The following is a 12007-nucleotide window of genomic DNA, read 5'->3' on the forward strand; positions in this document are numbered from 1 at the left end:
TCTGAGTGCCTGGGTTGTTCTGACCCTCTACCTCATCATTTCCCCATATGGCAGCATATTTGCTTGGGAGTGCACAAGATTTCCACCTCTCCCTCCTTCCCACCATAAGAGCAGGGCTGTTGCTTTTTTAAGCAAATAATGAAAAAACAATTTTGTTTTTCTGGTTGGTAGAACAAGGTTTAGCAAACTCGGGTCACAAGTGAAGTCCTCTTGCTGTCAGCTACTGCAAAATCCTTTTCTCTTTCAAACACTTTGTAATAACTCGGGACAAATGCAGTCAGTTATATCCCATTCCTAACTTCTTTTTTCTCTGGTATTCAACCTTGGCAGTGACAGGATTTACTAATGCAGATGAACATGTTTTGCATTTTGATCTTAGAGTGACTGACTTCTTAAAAAATCAGTTTTTCAAAGGACAGCACAAATATTATTAACATCATCCTGTAATCTGCCCTGTCTTTTCCATCAGTTTCAACTTCTGACACCAGTATCTATTAAAAGTAATTACATTACTGTGTAGAGATGTATCTTAAAGAGATGCATGTGATCAAAAATTGCATATCTTTATCCAAAGAAGATCTTGTTACCAAGAGGATGAATTGTTTTAGAGTAATTTCATTTAACTTTTCTATACCTCAGTTTCACAGCTGAAAAATGCGAATGCAGTATCCACTACTTGCTTCATCTAAGCTGGTGTGACACTACTGGTATGCATTTGTATAGTTAGATGTTCTGTTCATTCAAAAGGAAAAAAAAATACCAAAGTAGATCTGAAAGTTAGACTTCACTGACTTCACTTTCCTCACACAAGTGTGTGAGGAAACACACTCAGTGCACAGCGGATTGTGTGAGGGCATTAGACAAAGTAGACTAAATATGGGATTAAAATCATTATGTCAGGATATCTTCTCTGGTAAAATCCCTTGTTGCTTTTCTACCTTCAGTGAGAAGGTTCTCTTCACTCTATTTTGTCTATTTGAGAAAATCAGTTCAGTGCAGTCTTGCAGCAATTGATAATCTTGCATCTTTCTAGTTAATGAAATGTTCTGGGCTTTGCTTCAGCATAAATTTTCACCAACAGGGAGGAAGAAAGCCAAATAAATAACCCTCCTCAAAGAAAAAATAAAATAAAATAAAATAAAATCATTTACTGATTGCACTTGTTACATATATACATTCCTGTTTCTGAACTGTTTCATGAAAGGCCACCCTAAACAACGATGCTGGAGTTTGAGTTGCAATGTAGCTTAAGCACAAACTCCCACAGCAGTGCTGAACATCTCAGGAAGCGCTCAGTGATTCAGCGCACGCAGGAGCCTGTGATGATGATGTTTGTGCAGAGCACAACTAGCATTGTTAATTATTGCTTGGCAAGGCAGAGCTGCTAGCACAAGCCAAGGGGGGTTTCTGGCTTCGACTGCTGATGTGAGCTTGGTGTTGGATGATATTAACTCGCTCTCCCTGATGAAGTTTTTAAGTGGTATTTGTGTCTTTGCTTTGTTTTGTTTTCTCTCTGTCCTCTTTCATACCTCAAAATTTACTTTTGTCTCTCTGTTAAAATGCTAGTAGTTTCCTGCATCAGGATTGTTTTTTTATCTTCTCCTTGAAATTAATGCATAATTTCTGGGGCTTTATAACAGACCAAGATATTTTTGATATCTTCTGTTGAACAGATGAGGCAACGCTACTGTAATTTTGCTCACCTTACAGTAAAACATTACAATAAAAATTAATCAGCATAAGTTTGTTATAATCTAGTGGAGAGTGAGATTAACTGTCTATAACATGAATTGTTGGTAGTTTTACTTTCATCTTAGGTTTCTGTATTCAAAGGTGAGTGGATGATTTTACTGTCTCTAGGCACTTGAGGAAATCATGACTCAAATTAATAATAAACACAGTCCGATTTCCTAGAAAACAATATCAAAAAGGCTTGGGAATCAGACCACAAAGTAGACAGGTGTTCATTTACCAACTGTTTGGTGTTCAGCTCCGCTGCCTTCTCTCTGCATCGATTTTCTTTCACAATAACATACACATCATCACTGACAAGTCAATTCCAGATAGGAAGCCCTCATTTCCAAGTGTTCAACCTGTGTTCCTCTTGGGCTTCAGAAATGCTTGATAATGCTTGATAGGAGGAATTCAGTTTCTCTCTGAACAACCTGTCTGATTTGCTGATTATTGGGGATGCTTCCTCAATCACCAGGAGGAAAATTAACTTCCTATTTTGAGTTAATACATGATGAAATAAATGTAGGTTAACATTAAATGAGTTGGCTCTATTTTTTCCCATTTTAAGGTTAATCATGAAAATAGTTTTTCCTGCATTGCCAATGACAATGTAAATCCTTTAATATTTTTTAGGACTTTTTTTTTTTTCCTAAAGACCTATCTCTAATTTGGAATATTAAAATTATAGTATCCAAATTTTGAATGTGGAAGGGTCACAAGTATGCAGAATTGCATTTTTCTCCTGGTATAGTCAGGTTTATCCTCAGATAAAGATCACCATGTAGCTTCAGATAGACACACAGCAGAAGGATGGGTAGGGAATAAGGGCACAAGACTGCCAAGATATCCCCTTTTTAAATCAAAAACTGTGTTTTCTCATAGTACGAAAAAACACTATAGTGTTTCTCAGCAAATCTGTAGACGAGTGCATTTTTATTAACACACTCCTTCCTTTTGTTAATATTGTGAGATCTTCTCATTCCATTTTTTTTCTGTTTTACCCTTTTACACAAACTCAGAGAGGTACTGTGGTGAAAGACCACTAAGGAACAGCAGGGTTTGGTGCTGACAGCTGGGGGAAGAGTCATCCACTCCCCACACCATTCACTTGGCCTCTCATCTGGAGCTTTTCAGCAGTGCAAGAACACATTAATCTGAATCAGTGACCACAATGGGCATTTTCTATCCACTGGGCAGGCTGCTCTCTTCAGTAGCTAGGACAATTTTTATTATTGTTTCTACACCCCAATTACTTAAGTTGGATTTTCAGTATTAGAAAGTTATTGTCACACTGAAAGCCCTTAATGAATGTCATTAGGGGACTTTTGAGTGAAAAGACCATCTCAGACCTCCACCTTTTTAAAGGCTGGAAATGCCAAGCACTCCTTCCAGCTCAAGAGAAAGAGCAATCAAACCCCATTCTGAAGGAAAAACAGCTGTGGTTTGCAAGAGTGGGTCAGAGTTAAACACAACATCCTCACAAACCAAGCATACATTGTTCAAAATTGGCAAGAAGCAATCACACATGGCCTGACCAAAGAAACCAAACGGTCTTATGACAGGTCATGGTGGCTACTTTCTTTAGCCAACATAGCTGAAATCATAAGATGCATGAGAATGCCATCAGTTTTTCTTCTTGATCTTAAATTGATCTTTTGATCTTGAATTGATCTTGATCTTTTCTTCTTGATCTTAAGTGATGTGCTGGAAGCACAAAGAGCACTCGGTGATGCAGTAAGTAGGGAGGATGGGTTTCCTGATACCAAACTTACTGGAACAGTAAAGAAGAGGTATTTGTGAAGGAAAGAGAATTACTTGTACTTATATAACATTGACACTGAAGTTATATAGAAAAATGCCACAATACTTTATGTGTTTTCAGAACTCAGAAGTGATTAGTACAACCACACAACAGGAAAAAATCTTAACTTTCCTGAAGATGGCACTGCCTCGAAAGAAGGAAATCATACTTATGGATATTTAGGTTTCTCCATATTACATTTTTTTGAGAGACAAGAAAAATCATAACAAGCAAACAAGCAAGACTGAGATATCCTGGCCGTGATTTCAGGCCACAGAAAAAAAAAAAAATGGTCTTTGATTACAATCACAAAAAAAGTAGAACTTCTCAATTCTCTCTATCAGCTACAAGATGTGACTTCCTCATTTGTCATGTTTTGGCCTTCAGTAATGCAGAAAACCATGGCGTTGCAAAGATCTACAGCAGAAATCTTAAAACTGGACTGGATAGACACACAAACAGAAAGGTTCATCTGTGAAAACACCAGAAGAAATAGGTTTAAAAGATGGGTATGTACCAATAAACCTTGCCCTCTGTGTCACGTACCAGTGACCCTGTCCAGTTTTGTTTCACACATTTTTGTCCTTGTGAATATGTGAGTACAAAAGGATTGTGATAACAGTGTTTGGATTAAATTATGAATTACCTTCCCTCTCATTATTTTTGCAATGAATTTGTTACATCATTTTCCTATGGCACCTAATGATTGATTGAGTGATTGATTTGTGTGTGTGTGTGTATTAATAGTATAATTCTGTTTGGCCAGGTATCAATAACATTGGCTCATCTGGGGTCAGATTGTTATTTCTTCATCTTTCATTTTTACTATAAACTTCATCTTGGATCTGGAAAACTTTCATGACAGAATTTAGTTTAATCTCTAGGAAAAAATTCTGCTTGTCTCCAGTGCAAAATCTGACAAAATCAAAAACTGCTTTGCTTTTCCAAAATAGAAATTGTTCAATACCAGTGCCAGCAAAACAGATTCCTGATGGCAATCTGGAGCTGCCTGGGAAGCAATATTCCTCCAGCAACAAAACAACTCCTAATGTCCCAAGCCATCAATGCTGGAGATGTCTGAGAAGCCAGCTTTCACTCCAGGTAGCCCTACGGTACTGTGACTCCCACAGGAGCATCTGCAAAAGGTAAAAGCCAAAGGTGGTAGCCCTGAGTGTATTCCCCTCATATCTGTATTTACTTCAGAAGAAATAAATAGGTACTGAAGTGTTGCTGGTGTGAGTGAAGATCTGCTAGCTAGCTAACTGATGCAGACCAGTGTGCTCCAGTGGGAACCAGAGCCCTTAATCAGGGTAAAAAATCTGTGTGTTCAGGAAATTTTGGCACAGCCAGGAAGGAGACAAGGAGTTACAAAAAAAAAACCACAGCACTGTCAGCAGGTGGCTTTCATTCCAGACAGGCTGCAGTAGAGACTGGGAGCAAATTAATACAATAGGAATATAATCCTTTCAGAAGCCATCTTTATCCTTGTTTAATCTTTTTTCAAACTGCCACTGATACAAAAACATCTGTGTGTGTGTGCTGGAAGTGAGAGGAAGTGCTTTTAGCCTAGGACCACAGCTCAGAGCAATATTTGACTTGAAGAGAGCAGGGGAGTTGCGTGAAGAGCTAAGAAAGCTGTTGCAAACTGTTCTTACCTGGCAGACAACTGAGGAAAGCAGAGCTCTCAAAGCACGTAACCTTTCTGTTGGTTTATGGGGGAATCTCAGGCCCTTGATGAGCTGGAACGGCTCTGTGAGCGTTAGGTAACTACTCTGAGTATCTAAAGACCTGGCAGAGCTGATGAAATGAAATGTCATAGAGGGTTGTATGCCTTTCCTCTTTAGCCCCAAAGGTTTATTACACAGAGACGTGTGGATTGTAGCTCTTGGTGAAGGACAAAAACCATCCTGGAAAATTAAAATGTCCCACAAGTAGAGAGTGAGAAGAAAATTGAATCAAATAGCAGTGACTGAGGAGGGATATTTGTTAAATGCAAAACCTTTCCAGAGATACTGTGCCCCGGAGGAGCAGCCACATGCATTAACCACATGAGCTCTACATGTGACCACAGGCCAGTGATTTTTTATGGAGATTAAAATTTTACTGCATCCAGTGGAAAGTCTTCTGTTGGCTTCAGTAGGACCATTACTGCATATGAAGTTGTTGCAGGCATCCTATGCAAAGAAAATAATTTACATCTGAGTTTAATTATGGCAGTTTAATACTTCTGAAGAGCTGAACCAAACAAGCTAAAAAAGAGAGAAACACTGCAGAAATAAAAGATGCCAGTGAAAGCAGCTGTTAAAGCCAGAGAGAGCTCTGGTGAGGTGGGGGCTTGGTGCTGTTGGCTAAGACGCACACCCTGTGAGCAAAGTTTCAGCGATGTGAAGCATTCATCCCAGAACATTTTACAGTGTATTATAAGTCAAATCCATACTTAAACAATGGTGTCATTATTGAAAGAGTGGCCCAGGACCGGGTGCCTTACTCCAAGGGAGAGTTCCTGCCTCTGAATCTTGTCTTCAGCTCAAGGTCAACAGCATCACTAAACTTATTAAGTAAAGCTTGAGTGTCAGAACAGGCATCAGCATTTTCTGATGGCCAATTTTGACTCTTCATTGTTTAACTTGTTCACAGTTCTGCAGTGATAATTCTGGGGTACCTCCTTCTTCCCAAGAGAGTGGAAAGAGGAGGGAGCTGTGGCAGTGGGGCCAGCAGAAGACAATATGCACACTGGGCAAAGCTGCGATGCAATTCACTCTCTCAGTGCAAGGCCATGCAAGGAGAAAATGAAACAGCCATGGGTCCTCTCCTCAATGGCTTAGAGGTCTCATAGTGCCCTATTTTCCCCAGATGTGGGGTGGCAGCCCACAGCTAGTCTTGAGCTGTCTGAGGTGGTGGGTACACACTCTTTTGGGTGTTACAAAACAGGAGGACAAATGGTCCAAGCTGAGAGGTGTGGTACCATCAAATTTAGGAGACAGAGCATTTGCTAATAGTGTCCCCAGTTTCATGTTTTGTAGTCATCAAATCAAAGGGAATTTTCAGTGAACATGGAGTCAATATTGTAAGACCTGATCCATACCACAAGGTCTCTGATGTAAAATCCACTCTAGTAATATGAATCTGAGGCCTGTTTTTTTTTTTTTGCTTGCAAATTACAACCTAATTACTGGTGTTGGCACAAATAGTGCTGCTGGCTTTGCAAAATTTCACTGTCTGTTGTTCTCCTAATCCATCCCAAATCAGTGTTTCTAATTCCTTCAGAAAAGTAGGAGGCACGGAAATATTTTTTCTTCTTTACATGTACTTATGCTAGGTGGAAAATTCACTATATTATTATTATTATTTTTTTTTTTTTGCATTGCTGAAAATAAACTACTATATTGGTTTTAAGGTTTGCCTGTGCAGTGTGTGCACAAAAAACTACGTTTAAGTTTTCACATTTTTCCTCCTTTAATTTTACACATATCAGAATTTACCATAAAAAACTTTTTTATATTATTATTATTAATTATCACATTACCTAACCCTGAAATAGGAGGCCCTTTGCAGACTTTGGCAGGGATCCTCATGCCGCTGTTATGATGAAGAGATTAAAGGACCTCACTCTCTGCTGCAGCAAAAGCAGAACATCAGCAACCGGTCCACTGGAGTTGTGTAACGCAGGTCAGTGCCTGGTTTAAATCCCATCTGCAGTGAGTTACAGGTTGCACTTTGCCATAGAGCATTTTTCTATGGCATTTGGTCACTCACTCCCTTTCTTCACTGCATGTGAGGGTAGATATTTGTATTACACTCCGTGGTTGATCTCACAGAGCTCATGTTCAGGAAGGAGGGAGAAAACCCTCCTTACAGGAGTGCAATGTAGATTGTAGGAACCAGCTGCTGTAAAAATGGGCAGCTGAAGTCAACAGGAACCCACCTGTGCAAACGAGATGCAAAAGGGGGTATAAAAAGCTCTTTAGCAGCTGCTATTACTCTTCCTTCAAAAGCATGGCTTGCACAGAAAAAGTCCTTAGCTATACTAATTTTCCTGTTTAATCTTTTTTTTAAATTTTTATTTAATTAGGAAGTTTTGGTTTCATTGTTTCTAGCTTTTAATATGTTCTTTGACTATCCTCATTTATTTGAAAACCCAACATGTAGTACAGCCTTCTGCTTTCTTGAAGACCATGTCCAGCAACATTATTTTAACGTGGTAGTGGAAAAACGTAAGTTCATTTTAATTCTACACACGCATATTCTGAAAGTGATGAGGATGATACTTGTTTCTCTGAGCTCTGCATATTTTAACCTTTTTTTTTTCACCTATATTTAAACATATATTTATATGTATATGTTGGTGGTTTTAATGTTGTACATGTTGATACTAATTTAAAAAAAATACTGTTTTTTTCTGCAAGTAACCTTAAGAGTGCTATAAATTCTGAGGGGAAGAAAATTTCTGTAGGAGCAAATAGAATTAAATGTTTTAAATTAATCTATTTTAAAAGATATAGCTGTGATTTATATAAGGCCTGGATAGGAAAAAAAAAAAAAATTCACTTATATAAATTTCAGGGACTTAGGAAGGAAATAAGTTCACACTTTTTTTGCTCTTTGCCTCCACACTGCTGCTATCCCCCCACATCTACCTAGTTTCTCTTTTCTTCAAATCAAGATATTCTGATTTATCGTGTAACTTTGGGTTTCCTTATTATGTGTACTGGTGTCAGCAGATACTGAATGTGATTTAAGTCTGCAGTGCTTGGAACTGATAAGATCAGAAGCTGTGGTGTAAAATAGGGAAAAGCTAAAGAGAAAACCTGAGCTTGCTTCATGATGAATAGAGCTTTTCTAAGAGTCCTAAGGAATAGAAAAAAAGTGGAAAACTTAATTTTCTACTTGGAAAACTGTCTCTAGTTAAGCATATTTTTTTGATTTTTTTTTTCTCTGCATAATGTTGTCTTGGAGTAAAGTTAATATTGGCTGCAAATGCTTCACGCTTCCAAGATTTCAAAGATTTGATTAAGTTTAACCTTAACTATTCTGCATGCGTATGGATGTTTAAAATTCTTGATTTAATATCTGTGTAACTCTGACACTATCTAAGGTATGCTTAAAATCTTAATTTCCACTCAGTGTGATGAGAATACAGGAAACTTGTAAACTTGAGTTGGTGACCGATTAGTCTGAGATTAGGTAATAATAACCATATAACCAGGAAATATTGTGCTAGTTTGTACTCCTTTTTATGAGTAGGCTTGGCAAATCTGTTGAGAAATAGGCAAGAAGAAAATTTGGTTAGAGAATAGCCTCTGAAAGTGTGGATATGCCATCTCTGTCTTAAAATGCAACTGAGCTCTCTGAAAGCAAGCTGTGGTGGATATAAAATGAAAGAGCTTGTTAGAAGAAACATTCTTTGGCAGACCCAAGTCAGTTGGTCATATTGGTTCATATACATATGATTAGATACTTTCTGAAATGTGCCATATCAAGCAATTTTTTGCTTATGTATGATTTACCTGTGTGTACCCATGCTTGCAGGCACACCTTGTTTATGGGGATATTTTGGTCTCAGGTATGATTAGATGGCCCAGCTCTCCTCATAAGGTATTGTGATGTTCCCTCTATCACCATACAGAGAGTAGATTTACGTGCTGTTGGGTGCGTGAGCCCCCAATGCAGAATGTTTTGTCCTGAGCTCCAACACCATGCATGTGTCACTAACCTGGCCCTCGAATAGGTGGTTGTGACAACAAACCTGCTCTCCTCTGAGCACCTGGGGGAGTTGGTGCTTCCCAGTGCTCACTGGGGATGCTACACCCTCCCTGAGGGCCAATCTGCTCTTACACCTCTGGTAGAGCATTTCTGAGCAGGGCACACAGCAATGTGCATATGCAGCTCAGATAAGGGCCTGAAGCTTGTTGCTGGTGTGATTAAAAAACCTTTTCATTTGATCAATGTTTGCTTGTGATGGCTAGTAAGGCTATTGAATATGGCTGATGTCTAATGCAACATGTTAAGTAAGAGATTGGAAAGTGAAGTAAATAATTAGTAGCTGATGTCCAAGAGTTGCAGTGGCTCTGGCATGCTTGTGTACAATGGGAGAGACAGCAAGTGCCTGGTGAAAGCATGCTGGCCCAGTGCTGTGAGGTGTTACATATATATATGTGTATATATATATTTAACTTGTTTCAAAACCAGTGCATATCTTGGGGTTATTTTGAATAGCAAAATACCCTATTTGTTGGCCCTAGATGTCTTCAGAGCTCAGTGGGGTGACTGGGGACTTGAATTTAAAATTCTACCCCGTGGTTATTTTTTTTGTTTGCTTGTCCTATTTTTGTTCTTTCACTCCTGGATGTATACTTTCTGCAACTCCTTTGCCATTGCACTTCTTGACTATAGTGAGGAAAAACAAAGTAGCTAACTCATCCATCAACATTCACTCACACTGAGATTTCTGTGGCTTAAACTGTTAGAAAAAAACACAAGACTCCTGTTGGGCATAGCCTGAGCTGGGTGTGGATTTATCACAGGAGGAGGTAGGGAGTGACTGACATTTGTCCTTGAGGGAAGACTCTACTGCTGCATAAGAAGAATTACCAGAAATGCCTGGTGCATGACAGAGCTGCTTCTGGAAAGAAGCAGAAGGTTGGAGAGAGAGAGAGAGAAAATGTTGAAGGGCAAGATATTTGCATGCAAACAGCATCAGTGCATCTGCACAGATGAGGTCTTTCCTAGATTTCTTTTCTTTAGGAAAGTCTCAGTGCTGCTGTATCTTAGAGTATCTGTACTGTCCTGGGCAGAGGCTACTTGGCCCCAGCTAGGCAGAAAAATACCTGGTCTTCAGCTGTCACACTCAGTACTGTGTGCCCGCTATTGTCTACTTCTTTTGGATGTACCAGTTGGTGTAGTAAAAGTTATTGCATTTTCCTACCAACTGTGCCTTACTTTAGTATTCTAAGGAAGCATAAAGAGGAAAATAAAACATCGGTTCCTTATGTCTTAAACATCTTCAGGCTCGGCACCAAGAAATTCAGCCTCTTCTTGTTTTATTCTTGATACGTCTGTTTGAATAGAAATTACTGTAATTAACTTCAGATTTCAAAATATTAACACACGGAAGTGGCTGCGTACTCTCTAAACAAGTGTCACCAGGAGAACACAGACATTACAGGACACAGATAATTTCTATTCACTAGGCAAAGGAAAATATTAAGGAACTGACAATAAATGGAAAACTAGCTTTGTGAAGCTATCTTAAATGGGAAAAACATTAAAGTAAAATGTAACCATTATACTAAAATAAAAACAATTCAGCTTAATGTGGACAATCCTTATTTGATTAAAAAACAAAATGAACTCAAAAATAAACAAGCTGAACCCTGCTATTCATTATCACATTTGCCAGTTGTTGGCCTCATAAAACCTGTGGGTATTGCTCTTCTTTTTGGTGGAATGGTTATAGGAAAATTTTCTGTAAGGCCACAACTGCAAAAAGCTCTTCCCCCAACAGGGAAGGAACAGGCACTGCTGCTTACATTGGTAGCTCTGGGAATATTTCCTTTAAGTGCAGAAGGGGCCAGGTCTGAAGGACTTCTGGGTTCACCTTGGTGGGGATAATAAGTGATGCTGCCATGCATTTGGACACAGACAACCAGTGTAGCTGAACACTGCAGGTGGTGGGAATAGAGAGATGCCAGACCCTTGTGAAAAGCCTCTGAGCCCCGAGCCAGCTCAGGGTGGTCAGACAGTGATTCATGGTTAATGGCTTCAATTCTTTTCTTTCTTTCTCCATCCATTCTGGGCACTTCTTCTGGGAACCTCAACAGTAATCATGTAATTTCCCACCCTATTTGCTGACTCCAGCTCTGCGTCTCCTGCCTATTATAAAATTCTAGGGTCAAGGGCTGGTACAGAAACTATACCACCAGAGTACACCTCAGAACCTTGGACAGTGAAATCCTGTGTACTGGCCCTGACATTCAGCAATTACTACAGCAGAAAATATAACAGTAGGTGATATACAGTTATGTTGATTCTTATCTGTTACTAGTACAGACATCAGGTAAAACAGAACAAAATGAGAAGTGGTTGGCTGAGAAAGCACAGAGCTGCTTTCCATCATTGGATTTAATGGATAACACTTTTATCAGCAACAAAATGTGTAGAATTGAAGCTGTCTAATATTATATGTGCTACTCAAGACTGGGTGTATGGATTCCTCTAGCAGAAGGTCAAGTAGCAGTTAGAGGAGCACACAATCGATGCTGTTAATGATATGGCCAGAGTCAGTGACACAGAACAGCTGGGAACCTCCATACCTGAAAGGCAGCAGATGATGGCTGGATTTGACACTATCTGTAGAAAAATAAAATATTACAACTGAGCTCCCCAAAGGATCCATTTTGTTTTCATATTCCCAAATTAATATATTTGGTTTGACTTCAAAATTAAAATAGAGTGTAATGTTTTAGAAGGCAT

This window comes from Anas platyrhynchos, chromosome 6, assembly GCF_047663525.1.
Source record: "Anas platyrhynchos isolate ZD024472 breed Pekin duck chromosome 6, IASCAAS_PekinDuck_T2T, whole genome shotgun sequence".
NCBI classification, from domain to species: Eukaryota; Metazoa; Chordata; class Aves; order Anseriformes; family Anatidae; genus Anas; species Anas platyrhynchos.